The sequence below is a fragment of the Saccostrea cucullata genome, unplaced genomic scaffold (genome assembly GCF_032062105.1).
Source record: "Saccostrea cucullata isolate Sc308-1 unplaced genomic scaffold, CSIRO_AGI_Scuc_v1 ctg2404, whole genome shotgun sequence".
In the NCBI taxonomy this organism is placed as follows: Eukaryota; Metazoa; Mollusca; class Bivalvia; order Ostreida; family Ostreidae; genus Saccostrea; species Saccostrea cuccullata.
Genome location: NW_026918661.1, coordinates 115,069 through 134,170, shown reverse-complemented (window position 1 = coordinate 134,170; position 19,102 = coordinate 115,069). Strand labels below are relative to the sequence as shown.

General features: G+C 31.2%; 1 long non-coding RNA gene across 1 annotated transcript; it reads left to right on the top strand.

The window, feature by feature from the left end:
- The first annotated feature begins 3,984 nt into the window (after window positions 1-3,984).
- On the top strand, window positions 3,985-4,897 carry LOC134269391 (uncharacterized). The gene is made up of 3 exons (XR_009992573.1): window positions 3,985-4,037; window positions 4,250-4,361; window positions 4,828-4,897. It is a non-coding gene; the product is annotated as an uncharacterized LOC134269391 (long non-coding RNA).
- The last annotated feature ends 14,205 nt before the right edge of the window (window positions 4,898-19,102 follow it).

Genomic DNA, 19,102 nt, shown 5'->3' with positions numbered 1-19,102 from the left:
GATAAAACTATATACCCCCTTATCCTCGAATACGGGGACATAAAAATATATGATCTACAATTAACTTTTCATATTAATATACATTATAAAGAAGACGTTACAACAATGAAAATGTTTGTTCTGATTTTCATATTAAATTCTCTGAAAAATATACTCAGAAATGAGTAAAAGGGTGGAGTAAAACAAGAATTAACGTAGAACCTATGTCGGAAAAGTCTTTGTCACAAGATTTTCAAACTTTTCAAAATGATAAATTAGTACTTGCTTATCAATCAGTTAAGATATCATGATATGTTTCCTTGTTTTTTAATCTAGAACAGGCTGTGAAACTTGGTATGGTATTTACATACTGCGACTTCACATTTTCAAATATTTTTAGGGGTACTTGTCATAAAGGGAATATGAAAAATCACAAAAATACTTCTTCAAACATCGTCGTTTATAAACTTTTTTAACTGAATAATATTAAACAATATTTTATCAAGAATAATTTCTTTTTTATTCAATTAACATAAAAGATACGTCCACCATTAAAACAAGAGGCCCAGGGGCCACATCGCTCACCTGAGCCATTGGCTAGGAAAAAGCACATATCAGATCAGAACTGAAAGTTAACTGGGGGAGGGGGGGGAAGGGATGAGGGGGCTTGAATTTTAACCTCTCAGGGGGTCATGATTTGAACAAACTAGAATCTACACTACCGGAGGATGATTCCCTATAAATATCACTAAGCCTAGCTTTGAAGTACTTGAAAAGAAGATTTTAAAAGGTTTCCCAATATATTCCTATGTAAAACTTTTATCGGTCATCTGGCCCCACCCTACCCCCGGGGGTCATGATTTGTTCAAATTTGAATCTACACAACCTGGGGATGATTCCACAGGGGTTTCATCTTTCCTGTCTCAAATGGTTCTTGAGAAGAAGATTTGTCCTATATATTCCTATGTAAATATTTGATCGGCCATCTTGGCCCCATCCTACCCCCAGGGGTCATGATTTAAACAAATTTGAATCTACACTACCTGAAGATGATTCCACATGAGTTTCATCTTTCCTGGCCTAGTAGTTCTTGAGAAGAAGATTTTTAAAGACTTTTCCTATATATTCCTATGTAAAAATTTGATCGGCCATTTTGGCCCCACCCTACCCCCGGGAGTCATAATTTGAACAAACTTGAATCTATACTACCTGAGGATGATTCCACATGAGTTTCATCTTTCCTGACCCAGTGGTTCTTGAGAAGAAGATTTTTAAAGATTTTTCCTAAATACAATGTATTCCGATGTAAAATTTTGATCGGCCATTTTGGCCCCACCCTACCCCCGGGGGTCATGATTTGTACAAACTTGAATCTACACTACCTGAGGATGATTCCACATGAGTTTCATCTTTCCTGGCCCAGTGGTTCTTGAGAAGAAGATTTTTTAAAAATGCCATTAATTTTTCTCTAATTCATGATTATCTCCCCTTGGAAAAGGGCGTGGCCCATCATTTGAACAAACTTGAATCCCCTTTACCCCAGGATACTTTGTAGCAAGTTTGGTTGAAATTGGCCCAGTGGTTCTTGAGAAGAAGATGAAAATATGAAAAGTTTACAACGACGACAACAACAACGACAACGACAGACGACGGACAAATTTAGATCAGAAAAGCTCACTTGAGCCTTCGGCTCAGGTGAGCTAAAAAATAGTCAAATGAACTCTATTATTTTTAGTCAATTATTCACCCTATATATTTGTAAATATTTTTTAGACGTCTTTGTCACAATGTTTTCAATCTTCAATATGATGAAGAACATAGCCAAATGATTACAAAAAATGATTAAAATATATACCTTTCCCCTCTAACTAATGAAAGATAGGCTATTTACCGATACTCATATTCTTGACCTTTTTTCACTTACACGGGATTTAATAATTAAATGACTGTTTGGGGTTACTTTCAGATTAAATATTTATCAGAAATTGTACTTTTTCTTTTAAAAGATCATATTTGATAGAAAAATTGTAATCAAACACCAAGAATATGAATAGGTAACAAATAATTGTTAAAAGGAATGCACATCATTTCATTATAGATATCACAAAAATGTACACACGATCAAACGATCTACAACACGTACATCTTTGACTTAGACACATTTCATCAAGACATTACACTATATAGCTGGCAACTAAAGATTTCTTACGATTTATGCATTCCTTCAAAATGGTTACATACCATTCAAATTATTACGAAAGTTGTATGTACATTGTAATTTCATTACACTAGATAGTCTTGGGTTTGTCAACTTCAGGTCTAGATCTAGTAAATAAAAGGTGCCTACATATTTTCTCTTATTCCAGAAATATATTGCCATTAAGCATTATAAACCAAAAAATATATGAATTGAATCAAGATTATGTTGGCATGATTGAATTCTGTGAATTTCAAAATGCAGTATTTTCTACCATTTTTATTGAAGATGTCAAGTACGGAAAAAAGTGGCATTGAATTAATTATGACGTCTTAATGGGTTAGCACAGGTTTAACACATTTACAAGTTGTGATGTCATATGAAGTAGGTTCTACGTTAAAAGAAATGTAATGAATACTGTGTGCTAAATCAAAAGTTTATGTCTACATGACTTGTATAGTTTTTGCATTAGAATGACTGTGTATTTTACACTAGCCCATAGCTTTACAGAGCATATTTTTAGGTCTTATACTTACCCCTACCCCTTTCTTATTTAGGAGGAAGTCGATATTGAACAAAAGCAAAAAAAAAACCACCCTACCTTTATTTTTCTATAAGAAGGAATTATAAATAAGCTAAAAATAATCTACTATTCTACTAATTTTTAACTGTTACTTTACCACAATACTTTCAAGTATACCTCCACCAACATTTAAAGTATGCTTTAATCATAGCAAAGTAAATTATGATATGGTAGTACTTGTGTGAAGGCTTAACTTCATTTCAATATTTCATCTAGAGCCTCTTTCAGAATTATTGAAAGGTATAGAGTTTTATTTATATTTTTGCTTTTCATTTATTATTATTTTTTTTTGTTTTGATTTAACGTAATGTTCTTTTTTTGGGGGGGGGGGGGTAAAAATTTCTTCCTCTTTCATTGTCAAATAGGATTTGCCAAACTTAAACAAACTAAAAGTTGAAATGACGGAAAATTTAATTTTTCCTATTAAAGAGTATTTAAACCTGATTTTTGCATGGTTTGATTTCAAAAAACAAGTGGAATATCATTCTTTAAACAAACATTATAAGGAGGAATATTAAAAAGAAATTTTATTTACTTCACAATTAAAGAATCTCTTTTCAAACACAATTTTAGCATTGAAAGACTACGTGAATCTCTGAATTATTTCAAACGACTTTTTGTATTTTTCTTGTTACAGAAAATGTAAAAATTAGTTTCGCTGTAAAAAAAGATATCAAAGAGTGTAATATTTTGTATCACTTTAAAGGGGGTCATTTTTCAATGGGGGTCATTATTTTATAGGACTAACATATAAGATAATGACCCCCTAGGACCCTTTTTCTACAAAAAATGATTTTTTTCTACGGGTGGGGGTCATTTTTTGTCGTTGAAAAATGACCTACCGGTCATTATTCGATGGGGGTCATTATTCGTCTTTACACCGGCGTATATAGTCAGCTTGTGAAAATGGTGAGAAGCATGCAGCTCAAATTTGCATATAACACATATAACCTAGCATTGTTTTTAGTAACTTGTATATTTTAGCATAAGACTATAAAAAATATTGCAACAACTTGAACTACTATTTACCAAGTAAACAAGAGGAGGTTTATATTCTTAATTTCCTTATCCTAAAAATACAATAGCAATGGATTCTGATAGGTAATCTAAACATACTATAAATTGCACAGAGCTATGCATAATTATTTTACATTAAATACTTCAGCATAAATTATTAAAAATAGCTATCATATTCTATGATGCACAATTACATGCATTATTTACAGGAATCCGAATACTCACAAGAAGGACAAAACCAGTATGAAAATTAACACAAAGGTAAGATTTCTTAAATTTTCTGATAAGATCAATAAAATCACATGAATCGAATTGTTTTTTTAGCTCACCTGAGCTATTTTAAGACCCAAGCGAGTTTTCTGATCAGTGTCTGGTATTCGTCTGTCATCTGTAAATTTTTCAAATTTTTACATTCATCAGAATTAATCCTAATTTGAAAAAAAAAAACCTTCAAGATACAACTTTTCTTTCAGAAATTGTGCAAGAAAAGTTTGAAGTATCTATGGGAATGATCTGACAACAACGAACTTGTTGATCCTTCCTTCTTAAAGTGACATGACCAGATATTTGGCTACCCAGTTTGAGGTACGAACTAATCATTTGTTGTACAACTTATTGTGTATGAGATTGCCACCATTTACTAGAACTTTGAATTTGCTGTTCACTTTAAACCCCTGCTATCTACAATATAAGTTGTTAATATATTTTATTTTATGTTAAATCACTTGCTCATTATCCCAATAACTTGCTTGTCAAATGCTGTAGATGCTAACCTTTGCATTTTCATAAACTCTTAAATTCTATGTGTTCCAAGTATGGTTCGCCATTATGTACATCCGTTTCATATCATGTTTTTTCGTCTCGAAATTTGATCTTATACATATTATAATATGTTTATGAAATAATTCGCTGAACTAGATCACAAAAGTTTAAGGATTTTATTATTGTATTAATGTTATCTACCTGCTCTAATCATAAATACATCTGTTTGTATATTTTTTCTATGAAATGCCATACCTGTTATTAATTTTTCATATTTTTTTATCCATAGTATCTTTCTGCTAAATGAAATAAAATATTTTGGAGGAACACGGAGAAAAGGGCACTTCAACAAGTTCAAGGTCAAGCAGGTAAACACAGTGGTAAAATGCTCAAAAAAAAAAAGATGGCAAAAAGTTACTAGTCCCCAATTTACATGTACATCCACAAAATCTGTAGCTTGCTGGTCTGAAACTATAGATACGCCTGTTTTAATATGTTAAATGCTGTAAATGCTATTATTTGCATATTCGTAAATTTTGTAAATCTTCAAATTCCATGTGCTCGGAGTACTGTACCATTATGTATGTTTCGTATCATAATTTGTCGTCTATAAATTTGATCTATTCATTTAATTATATGTGTTTCTATGTAATTCTCTTAACTAGATGGCACAGAGAATTTTATCATTGTGTAAAATGTTATCTACTTGCTTTAGTCATAAGTACACCCTGTTTGTATATCTTTTCTCCTTTTTTTATATTCTTTCTATGGAGAGCCATACCTGTTATTAATTTTTCATCTTTTGTTTCTTACAGCTTTTTACCATATCCATAGTATCTTGCTGCTAAATGAAAGAATTATTGTGGAGGAACAGAGAAAAGGGTACCTCAACATGTTCAAGGTCAAGCAGGTAAGCATAGTGGTAAAATGCTCCAAAAAAGATGGGGGAAAAGTCATTAGTCTCCAATTTACATGTACATCAACACTAGCTTCAAAATTTGTAGCTCGCTGGTCTGAAATTATATATAAATATTTTATTACCCAGACTTGAAAAAATGGCATATCTTTTATGGTCTTCTGTAAATGTCAAAGTTCTGATGTTAAGAGAACCACCTAGACTAAAGATACATTATATGGAACAAAACTCACAAACCCCTTTCTGTGTCGTACAATTGTTCCTTTTCAGAACTACATTGCAATCAATGTAATCACACACAAATGTAAACACATCACCCCATACATGTAATATTAAATAGACCGCCATATACACTTTCTTTTAAAATCTAGATTGGTTCAAAAATATTTCAGTTGTCAATAATTAATCAAAATTGAGCTGTGTTTCCTCTAGGTCTATTGATAAGTTTACAATCAACCTAGATTTTGCGTACTAGTTAATATATGCATAAATCCGGAAGCACACATATGATATGTATATATAGGCAAATGGGTATTTATTTGTACGTTTGTTGTAGAAATTAGAAGCTACATGTGCTTCTCCAGAGCTGAAAATTTCTTGGGATGAAGAGAAGAAAAAGCAAGAAGGAGCAGTTTTAAATATTGATTACGTCTTCACAGTACAAAAAATGATTCGAAAGATGATACTATCTATGAAATTAGAAAACTGAAGTGGTGTTCTGATGAATGTGAAAAAGTCCTTAAAGAACAGGACACCAAAAGTGCCACTCTCAAATCAAAACACTCTAAAAGGCAGAGCATAACAAGAACTAAGACAAATAAAGAATCTAAAAGAGTCAAACCTAATGATGAAGCGACTGAACAGAAATTGGCTATTAGAAATCAAATATCTAAGTTATTACTGTTTTGCACAAATGTGATGTTTTTTTTACTTAACTTTAATTGACAAATTCAATGTTAGATAAGAAAAATATACCTATTGTTGTATTTTTGACAGTTAAAGTTTTTTCTGATACTTCATTACAGATTAAAACTGTTATATTTTTTATTGTTTAAACATTAATTGGTTTATCGTGTAGTATGCAATCACATACATTTTAATCTTGATTTATAAAATACATATATGTACGAGTTTGACATAAATAATAAGTGCATGGACATTTATTGTGGAAAAAAATAAGACAATCAAGGGTAGTCTGAAAGAGCTTTGCTGGCAGTAAGTGGCAGATCTTGATACCCAAGTAAGAGAAAGATGGTGTCTCTGACCGATCCTTTTGCTCTTGCTTATGGGCGAGTGAGGCTTCTCTGTCAGTGGCTTAGTGTGTCATAGATGTAATAAGTAGACTAAGCAGATGAGGTAGAGACATTTCTGAGTAAAAAAAGGGTGAATTGTGATTTTAATTTATAGATATTATATTGCAAGAGTGATGAGAATTGAAAGAGTAAAATATTAATTTGTTTCCTTCCATATGAAGTAAAAGAGTTTATGACATGAATTTTTTGCATTAAGATTAAATTGTAATTAAGGCTAAAAAAATTGTTAAATATTCTTGTACATATGTTTATACAGGACATTTTATATGTACATGTTTCCAAGCTCATTCTTGAAATTTTGAGGCAAAGTGTAGAAGATTAATGACTGAAAAAAATATCACAATGCCTTGCATTCCAATGTAAAATGAGGATATGTTAAAGTTATAATCATCAAGCAATAAACCTAGCAGTTGGAACAAATATGGGGTATTAGAGACAAATTATCAGCTGTTACTATTTTGTGTAATTGCGATGCTGTTTCTTTAATTTGAATTGACATAACCAAATGATATAAAAGATTTTTTTTTTGGTGTTGTATTTTACACAGTAAACATTAAGTATTTACTGTACTCGGTTAAAGATTTAAAAGCTGTCATATTTTTTATTGATACCAGATCGACTGGCTTATTGTGTCACACACATGTACATACACTTTTAATCTCTGATTTATTGCCATGTTTTTACAAGTTGATAATTAGTGCATTGACATCTATTGTGGAAATACTTGGGAAACAATATAGGGGTAGTCTGAAAGAGCTTTGCTGGCAGTAAGTGGCAGATCTTGATATCTAAGTAAGAGAAAGGTGGTGTCTCTGACCGATCCTTTTGCTCTTGCTTGTGGGTGAGTGAGGCTTCTCTGTCAGTGGCTTAGTGGGTCTTAATAGATGTACATGTAAAAAGAATGGGCATTTTTTATTGCCAACTTTTATTCTTCTGTGCAAAGTATGATATGATTTTTGTGGGAAATTGAAAAACCATTTACAACCCATGCAGCAGTTTCAATACTTTATAGGGGCAGTCACAGGTTTTGCAGTCTTTTGGAGTCAAAAATGACTGCATTTTTTTACCTGTTGTGTTCTGATTTATTGCAGATTTAAATTTTACATACAGTTCTATTTTCATAATTATTTTGTTATTGATTTGTTTGGACATGATGACCCATTGTTGTCAGGGTATCTTAAATTAATAAAGTTTTAATTCCACAATAAGTGTTTTGTAAAATACAAAATTATTTCACTTACTTAAGTATTATTTAGTACCTACTACTATTATGCAAAAATTTACTCCATTATAATTGAGCTACATTCATGATTGTAAATTTTTAAATTCTGACATTTAGGCATTAATTTTGAAATATCTTATACTTTGTTAGAACTCATTGTTTGTACACAAATAACATAAAATAAAATTGAACGAGAAGTGGATTTGTGTATTGTAAAATACTTGCGAAAAACACAATTATAAACCATACGAAATAATGATGGAATAAGTATTAAATAAAAAAATTAATATGTAATAATATAACTATAATAAATTTCATCTAATACAACCATAAATCTTAATGATATGGGTATAGGTTTAATCCATATATTTCATCACATATGCAAGAGATTTAATATTAGTTTAAGAAAGTTTAAAATTTGTACGTATTAGTAAGTTTACAATTTTCCGTATATAACTTAATTTTTGGAAGTATTATAAAGTAAAATGTGAATTAAACAAAAAATAACTAGGTAAAGTTCTACGTTAAATGTTATTAAACGATCAAATTTAATATAACCGTAAAACTTTTATTTTATGGGCATGTTTAATAATAATTATACGTTTTGTATACTCGAGGTATAATATTTGTTTACGGGAGACTTAAATCCGAACGTATTAGTAAGTTTACAATTTTCCAAACTTTATTAAATTTGTTCTTTTAATTTTCCATTAAACTCGTATTAAATGCCTATTATTTTCTAGCGTTTACGATCCCACAATATGTTATACTATGCATTTAAACATTAAATAATCGCAGCATTTAAATTGCATTTAGGTAAAAGTAGACCCGACTTTTCATGCAGTGGAAAGCACAAGAAATTCACTTTTCATATGGATACCAACTTCCGCCCTAACCCGGGGTTGAACTCTCGACCTTAGGAATCTGTCTCCGAGCAGTGCAGGAACAGCTATCTAGGCAAGTCAAAAAACTTGCTTTTTGTTCATATCCAAAAAGGAACGCAGATTATTTTGTATCATCTGGTTTGGTATGGGACACACACCCTTGACGACCAGCTTCGTCATCTTATCCATGCAATCCCCTAATTCCCAGTGCTCGGAAACCATGGAAAATTCAAGATATAATGAATGTACTTCAAACAGTTACTCGATCTTATCTTATGTAAACAAACATTATGGCTGCTAGATCTAAGTATCAGTTATTACCTCCCCTCACTTCTCATTACTTCCATTACTAAGGTTGTATTATTGCGCAGTAACTTTGAACTCGTAAAAAGCAACATAATCTTATTATTTATTAATTTTATTATTAAAAAATTAAATTGTAAGGAATGACTCTAATTCTTGACCAAATTATCGAGTATAATCTGGTTTGGGTCAGTTTACGCTTTATAATCCGCGAGTTAGAGTCATTCCTTAAATAAAAGTAAAAATCAAAAAAATATCACAAAACATTTACTGGAATCGCTTTCGCCATCTTCGGCTCTTCATGCAGTTATACAAATGTCAGGAAGGTTACCTGGTAACGTCAAAAGCATAAAGTTCATTGTGACGTCATAATAAATCAAGGTAGCGTTAAGTTGGCGTTTTACATGTAGTTAGTGTACTGATCTTACACTAACTATCACACATTATACAAATAAGATTTCAAAATATAAAATATATAATATCATTTGCGATTAAGATTGGTTTTAAAGTGGTTGATAAACAGTCTTCTTTTGCCAAACGTAGAATTTCGTTTTCATTTGAAAGTTTATAAAAAGGGAAAATCTAAAATATTCCTTTGCCACATTTTGCGAAATGTTCACAATACGGTGTATTACGCACACGAGGGTCTTTAATTTGTTGTTTGTGCACACGAACTCTGGCATTTAGTTTTCCCGTTTGTCATAGATAAGTGGGTTCGGATTTCAATTCGTGATTTAAGTTTGATTTTATTCCCTTCATTTAAATATATATATATATATATATATATATATATATATATATATATATATATATATATATATATATATATATATATATATATATCCAATGAAAAAAAGTCAGAAATCACAAATCTCGAAAATCATTTTTACTGTTAGCGCTTTCTGCCTAATGGCTCTTCAGACAGTTATATATATATATATATATATATATATATATATATATATATATATATATATATATATATATATATATATATATACATGTATATATATAAAGGGAGTTACATATGAACTTAGATAACTGAGTAATTCCGTCTTTTCAAAGCTTACACATTTAACGGATATGGTGTCAGGACGTAGCTATGCCATTCAAATAAAACTAAATATCTGTTTTCATTCCATATGTTCCTTTATAAAGATATTCGTGACATATGATACAGGGATTTATTTTGCATTTTATTATTGAATAAGGAAAATATAATGATATAGAAGGGAAGTAACAGCAGGATTTGTACTATTTCTAGCCTTGTGATGCGTTTATAATCTTCCTTAAATATACTCAGTATATGATTTACCTTAATTTTTATCGAACCATTACTTATTTGAAATTGAATAAAAAAATTATGCTAACTTCTATTTTTAATTAGTTATAACTCTATGTAAAAAAAAACATTAAAAAAACAGTAAAATTGAAAAAAATACATGACTGGAATAAATTAAAATTTCATTGAACTAAGCTTAGAAATTACAAATAATCACTTCTTTGGCATATATACATATATATATTATTTATAATTTTTCACAACGTAAGATGCATCTTTCATGATCACTTACCTTTAAACATGTTTCTAAAATTAGTATAACCTTTCATAATTCATTGTCGTACAAATAAAAGTTAAATAACTGCATATTCGAAGTACCTGTGGCGAAATTTATGGTACCGATTTGAGGCTCAAAATGGCCCAGGATTTGTAAAATTATAAGATGGAAGTTTCTTGGAAGGGGAGACATGTGGAAAAAAAACTGATGTTACCTTTTTTTGTTTTCACATACTCATATTACATGTAACCTACTAACATATGAAATGTATTACAACCTTTCTACCGGTTCCATATTTTATAATTAGGTAATGTATCTTTCTTGAAATTAATTTTTTTTCTATGACTTTTGCAGATTTGGACAAATGTGATTGAATAGAACATTTAAGTTTTTTGAGTCAGAATAAACTTACATACTGATTAAAATTTGGTATAAATATGAGTTTTAATTTAATAGACAATTCAGCAAAAAGATTTAATTTTTAGACATGCCCCAAGTTTTATTTAACAAACACAAAAGATCAACTCCCTCTCTAAGTGAGGCTTTCATGACAGGGACGAATGCATCAGTTACTATTTCTTGTACTTAAAAAATCACACTACTTCAAGTGTTTTTCTCACAGACTATTTATATCGCAGATTGGCCTGAATCATATATTTGAGGCTTGATGAAAACATAGAATAGACCGCAATAGTGTGTTATTCATTCAAATGATTGGCTAGTTGTTTGATATAGGAAGAGCTATGTGCAATAAATAAAAAAGCCGTATAAGGCATTTCATTTCACCGCTTACGATATGCTGCACAAAGTATAGTTTGTCGCAGCTGTAGTCATGTACGTACACAAATTTTCAACCTTTGTTCTAAAAGCCATGTGCATCTTAGGAAATATATCATTCGTTTACCTCAAGTGCATCAGGTAAGGATTTTTTTTTAAATAAATGATAAATGAAAAGCAATTTAATTTCCATTTAATTTCTAATTTTATTTACAGAGAAAATGTTGTTTATTTAAATGCATTCTTTCAATTTCGATTCATAGGGATGAATTAAAAGAACAATGTAAAGGTTTGTATTTAAAACTGTCCTCTTTATCTCTTAGTTTTCACGTACTCTCGTTCCTTTTCAGTTTTAATTTGATCAACAGCCATGGCCTCACTTATTAGCTCCTTGTTTTCATTCATTCATTATTTATGAACAATTTCTTAAACGAGGTAAATTATTGACAAGCAAGTAGATGAAACAAGAATATCATCATCAGCAGTCTCGTTTAAAGTCATCATTTCGTAAGTTCTATGGTCGATACAATGACCTTGTCAGCAAATACAATTTATCATTGAGTCAAATGCTGACTGACGTTTTTCATACCAATTGTTAGTCCATTATTTATACACTGAATTGACGACGGATTTTTTCCGTTATTTCCTGATCATTACAACGAGCACACGGCGGGTGTGACCGGTCGGCAGGGGATGCTCACTCCTCCATGGCACCTGATCCCACCTCTGATGTTTCGGAGGTCCGTGTTTGCTCTGCTCTGACTTTGTATATTGTTTAATGGACTTTGAGATTTAATACTGTTCGTTATCTCCATATCCTTCTTATACAATTTAAAAATATTAAAGTATATATGTATAATACATGTATCTTTTATGATTCAATAGAATGATAGATTCGGGAATAACTTTGAAATACATATCAATTAACCTTAATCTGTAAGTTCAGAATATATTTCTTACCTAAATGTCATTTTGTATAACATGTATAAGAAAAAAAATATCTGGGTTCAATCTTACATTTAGAATACCTTCCAAATTTATGATTTATAAGAATTTCCTATTTCATTTTCACTGACAATTATAGATTGTAGTCCCGGCTTTGTCGGAGAAGATTGTTCTCATCCCTGCAGATTTCCAAATTACGGTCAAGGTTGCCAGAAACAATGCACCTGTAAACTTCCGTTTTGTAATTTCATCAGTGGCTGTACCAAATCTAATACTACCAGTATGTATTTGAAAAGGTTTTAAAAAGTGTAATATTTCAATTTTCCTTTTGTCTTATGTAAAACGGTAAAAGATTCAATGTGTATTTCATTAGACATATATGCGAAGTAGTACTATCTTTACCGCAAATGCCAATGTCTTAAGATGAAATGCGTTTCCTATCTCCTTTTCGACAACAGGCATATTGTATAATTAACACTTATCTAGCTTTAGTTTACTTGACAGAAATTTCATGTTTATTTACTGTTAAAAAGTATAGTGTATGATTTCCTTATTTTGGCATTTCTTTTATCTGTATGCTAAATATATTTTTTGCCTTCATTGAAAAATATTTTAAATAGCGTTCCTCTTTGCTAGCATAAATCAGTGCTTGAATTGCTTAATATTAGGAAGTCATATTTTCATGACGGTTTTTGCTGTTGTAGTAATAATTGTTGGTTTGCGTTTTTAATTCCCCTCATTAATATTTCAATTCCATTTGAATCACAATGCGAAAAAACTGGTGAAACAAAACAGGGGACTCTTGATCTCACGGAAAAAAGTGAATAGATTCCGGAATTTTTCAGTTCCAGAAATCAGTTTTAGATACCGGAATATATATAATTGTTAAGTGCACGTTTTCATTTGTATTTTACATTTAATTTACTTGATATTAACAATAGTGATCGTATTTTTTTTATATATAAGACTATTTCTTTAAGTTTTATAATATTTATTTGTTCTTGTTTGATCATAACAGCAGAATGCTGAATAGTAATTTTTGGTGTTGCCTGATAAGGTCCTTCACTTGATTTCCCTTAATCGGTTATCGGTATATTCAACTCCTTGTGCTATATGTTTGCTTCATGTATAGTGCGATTACCTAGACTTTAATAGAAGTTCTATGAAAAATATTGAAAGGTCTCTAAATATTGTCATGCCTAAACTAGTTTGGAATGATTTGTTAATTATTTACCAATTACTATTAACCAGTTTATGATATACACACTAGACGTCTCACAGGTGTAGTGTCATTTATGTAAATGCCAAGTTAAAACTTCCATCCCCGCGCCCAGGCGGCATTCAATGTTTCAGAACTGTTAAGGCTTACTATGAGAAAACAACGGAAAATAGAAATGCAAAAACGGGAATTACTTTTAAAACTGACTTTATTTTTTAATCAGCTGTTTTATTACCACAGACCTAAATACTTATGGAAATATCAAAGTAAAACCTACTTTGTACTGTATGAAGTTTGGTACTATCGATGGACAGTCACATGACGAATGCATAGTAGGTTATGAATGCATAGTATGAATGTAGGTCATTGACAAATTTCAATATCGCAAGGACATACCCCATTTGAAATTAAAAATTCAAGGTATTAATTGTTTCTGTGTACTTCGTACTTTCTGGAAAAGGCTGCTGCTTTGAATAGAATTCAGGTTTTTATAGGAAAAAAATCAAGTAAAAAGGCCCATGTCGAAATATGTTTGACTTTTATCAAATATTTTGTGTACTTTTAAAGTCACTCTCTCGATTTAAAGAAAGCAGCAGCATTTTTCAAGTTAAGGAACATATACTTTATTAATATTCAAAGAAAGTGGTTAAGGTATATTGAGAGTACATGTCTGCCCTTGCGAACGAACGATTTATCGAGGCACCTCGATGAATATATACTATACTTAACCTGAACATAAAAACACGACAAAATCATTTAAATACATTCTCTTGATAGATAATGAATAATCGTACTAAAGAAAGGATATACATTGGTATTAATGGCCTACTTAAAACCTGTAAATAACATTCTGTTTTATAATAAAACGCATTTTTCATTGTTAAAAAATTCCTCAATCTACCTCTCACAGCACATGAAATACGTCATTTTAACTAAATCAGCTGTATATGATTTCACTAGCAACTTTTTTAAATGCATAGATAAGTTTTATTGTGGTTTATTATGCTAATGGAGTTTAAAGTAACTGTTGCAAATTATTTCATTTTTTTGCATTAAGAGGAATACCATCGTCTCAAGCCACGGTCCGGAGTCCGCATCTAGCTCTCTCCTACCGTGGCTGCTTGATCACAAAAAGTTTCGTAATCTTGAATATTTAGGCCTCTCTATTGTGACGTCATATTCAGTCAGTGGCAAGTTTTGTTTCCATCGCAATTGAAATCAACAACTGACATCAACAGTATACAAGAAGTATTCATTTGCTGCGATTGGATGTTGAATGGTTGCGATAAAGTTCATCTTCCGACTATGCTTTACTGGCATTGGTCTAAATTTTAATGAGCTACGAACAATTCTCTCATCGTTCAACCACGGCCAGAATGGGAGAGGATCGTACATTTTGGCCGTGGTTTGCGACGATGGAGGAATACATAAAAGTCATATTTTAGTCACAGTGAACTTTTCCTGTATAAATTAGGTCCCGCCTCCTTATATCAGCCTTAACAATGTTGCGTTCCTAGGTATGTCCAAGCTGCATGGATTTCTACGCATTTTTTAGAGTATATATATATATATATATATATATATATATATATATATATATATATATATATATATATATATATATATATATATATATATATATATATGCACAATTAAAACTTTGAAAGAAACATTGAAATATGTGTACTTGTGACGGGACCCAGGTCTCGGTTCGGGAAAATAGAGGAAAATACAGAGCTTCGAGAGATCATGAGTTTTCATTTAGTTATATAGAGGGAAAAGAAGGTTTACTTCGAGAGATCGAGAAATTTAATTTAATAGAGCGGAGTTCGACACATAGAGAGTCACCTGTATAAATCCCTTTTACTTATAGCTATAGATTGTATCCCTGGATATATTGGAGAGGATTGTTCTAGTCCCTGTCGGCACCCTAATTACGGCCAAGATTGTCAGTACGAATGTGACTGCGAGCCTTTGGACTGTAATATAGTCACTGGTTGTACTCGGTTAAAAAGTACTAGTGAGTATTTAAACGCGAATCTATTTCATTTATTCATGTGCGTGAATTTTTTTATTTAGTTTTGTATGTTAAAAATAAAAGGAAGCGTTAAATCATATATTTATTTTATACTTACTTGCCTACATAAGGTAGTATTTATTTCAACGGATTTTTTTGGATAGAGACTTATTCAATTCTACGTTTTATACTTTAATTTGACGCCATGAACTTATAAAAAAAAATATATGAAAATCCATGACAACCCAAACGTCAGTTTTCATTTAATCTTTTTTTTACTTTTATAGCGTGCTCTTCTTTCATATTCAGTTAAATTGAAAGTTTCCTTCACTGCTGTGGTGAAAATTTGTTATGTTACTAATCTAGACTTAATTTGGTAAATAGAAGAGATAAATAGTACTTCGATACTCAAGCATTCCTTTGAAGTCAGAGAATAAGCTTTTAAAATAATGACCTTTTTTATCTTTTCGCCAGCATTGTTTAAAAGAAGTTAAATATCAGTTTTCGATATATTAAAATAAACAAAAAATACAGCATTTTTATTTCTAAAATATTGGCCAAAAATCATTTATTTTCATTACTTTTACTTTTTAAAGTTGAAGAATATTTTTTTTCCCTTCATCAACTCTTCAATTCCATAGGTTTTATGGAAATATTATGTTATATCTCATGGAATTCATTGTACATGTAGAATATATCAAATTATACAGAAACAAATATCAAAACTGGGAATAAGTATTTTTTAATGCGGATATATGTATACTCTATTCAAAAGAGTTGTGAGTGCATACCTGTACAGTATACATGTAACAATCACCTGTTTAATATAATATTGCTTTTATTGATGAAAACAAATATAAACCTCGAGAAAAAAAAATAAATTTATTATTTTGAGCAAAAACAAAAACGAGAAAAAATGAGGAATATCAAACCACTCATCGCCTGGAATTAAAATATTGTCTATTTCAGCGCATCGATTGTCCACCCAAAATAACAGCAAAGTATCCAAGGAGTCTACGATTGATGGAAGATGGAGAATTAGTGACTTGCCAGGCGGAACTATTAATCTAACAATTAAGAATGAGAGTATTAATGATATCATTAGTAAAACGACCATTGACATAACTCGTACATCATCGCCAGTGTCATGGCTATTTGGAAACAATTCAATTAATTTAGGTCTTGTTTTCATATCAATGATGTTTTTCATAATTGTAATTGTCATATTGTTTAAAAAAAGTGATAAATGTCAAAGAAGGAATACGGAACCTCAACAACATCTTTCAGTACATTACGCACAAATACGGGAATCAAGACAAGGTGTGGAAAGAGAAAATGCATATATTCCAATGATAAAACCAAACAGATCGATAGTTTCTGCGTGTTCTGACTCACACATATATGAAACAATTGATGAAAACGAGGAAGAATCAATATTGATGACGAAAAAAGAAAAAGAATTAACAATTCATCACTCTGCAGACATTACGGCAAATGGAGATAAAAAAAATGAGCAAAGAATAAAAACTGAAATGAAAGACACAGATGGATATCAATGTCTTTATTTGGATACAAACGAGAAAAATGAGATTCAAGTTGGGCAACAGACAAACCCTGAGGAAATATTAGATTCAGATGGATATCAATGCCCTGGTTATAGATACAAAAGATAATTGAAATCATAATTGAACTTACTGGAAACGCTTTCCTTATCGCTATTTGATGAAAACAAATATAACCCTCGAGGAAAATAAACAAATTTATTATTTTGAGCAGAAACAAAAACGAGATAAAATGAGATATTTGAAACCACACATCACCTGGAATTAAAATATTGTCTATTTCAGCGCATCAATTGTCCACGAAAAATGAACTTTTCCAAAAAAAACCAAATGTGTGAATGCGGTGCTTCTTTGTTCTTTTAAAATCACCGGTATTTGTGTAGCGGTGATAGCTCAGTAAGTTGGGCTACCAGTTCATTGCACTCGAAGCGTAAAGTTTTTGGTTCGAGTCTTGCCTGGGGCCGTTAGTTCATTCATTCATTCCATTCATTTTGTCAGTTTCTTTTTATGTACTCGGGTATTAAAATTTTGAATTAGATATATTTTGGTTCAGTTTGGTTCTCGAGCGAAATTAATTCCAATCTTCTATTCTATAATGTACATGATTGTACATGTTACATGCATCTATGCATTAAATATTTTGGGTGTTTATTTTTTTTTTTTTGTGAAACATTATTATGTCATAGTACCCCCTAGGAAAAACGGACATAAATGTTACAATCTCACAAAGTCTTTCAAACTAAATGAAAAAAAAAACAACATATGGAAGTGTATGTAAAATCAGACTAGCTATATGCTCAGCCAACCAAATCATGGACATTTAAACCATAAATGTTTCGTACAAATGATTCCTGCAGATCACACGCCAAATGCGCCCATCTTCTTTGTCTTATATTCAATGACGTGAAAAGATGCTTTTCAAATGTAAGGTGGTGTTGCCACTAGTTTGGTTTTCAAGTTTAGCAAACTCAGACCACTCTGAGGCATGATCAACGCAAAGCTAGTACGAGTGTCCTTGGAAATCAAACAGATCTGCTGATACAACGGACTACGGATATGATGGAGTTTCAGTTTCCATGAGAGGTTCTTTAGGATTCATTTTGCTATTTACTGCACAGATAGGGTAGTTTTCCACCACTTCTTGAATAGAAGAAATCATCCCTGTCCAGAATAAGCTTTCATGAGCTCGGCTCTTGTATTTGACAATTCCAATACGAGAGGTGTGAATGGGTCTAGTGCGAGGAGTGATCAAACAGTTCGCGAACTATCACTATATTTACAATACCACAATTCAGATCAGAATGAAATTTGACATACCTATAGTCATGCACTTTTCTCAAGGATTGCGACGTCACTGTGAAAATGACATAAATATGTAGGTGACTCGTGACGAAAAAAAGTTTTCTCAGTCTTATTCAATAAAAGAATGGCTGTAAAGTTTAACGTATAACTCTGGAATTCCTTTGAAATGATTTGTACAAGGTTTATGAAGACATTATACTTTCTAGACGTTCAAACATAAATTGGATTGGTTGTTTTAGTGAAGGGAGGGAGATGGTATAAAATGACGTTTGTTTTGCAACCCATTGAAAGCAAGCTAGCGTAGAGATGTGTCTTTTGTATGGCAATTTGTTATGACAGATTGGTAAGTTACAGCTAGAAAAAATGGTGAAATATCTTTACAATAATATTAATATTTTTTAAATCCCTAAAATATTGTTTAATTTCGACATTATATATGAAAAAAGCAGGCCCCTACAAGTACATGTATATCCATATTGGATACACGACGTTCCTAAGACAGAGGACCCGGGTTATGACGGTCACCATGTGTTTTCTTTGAAAGG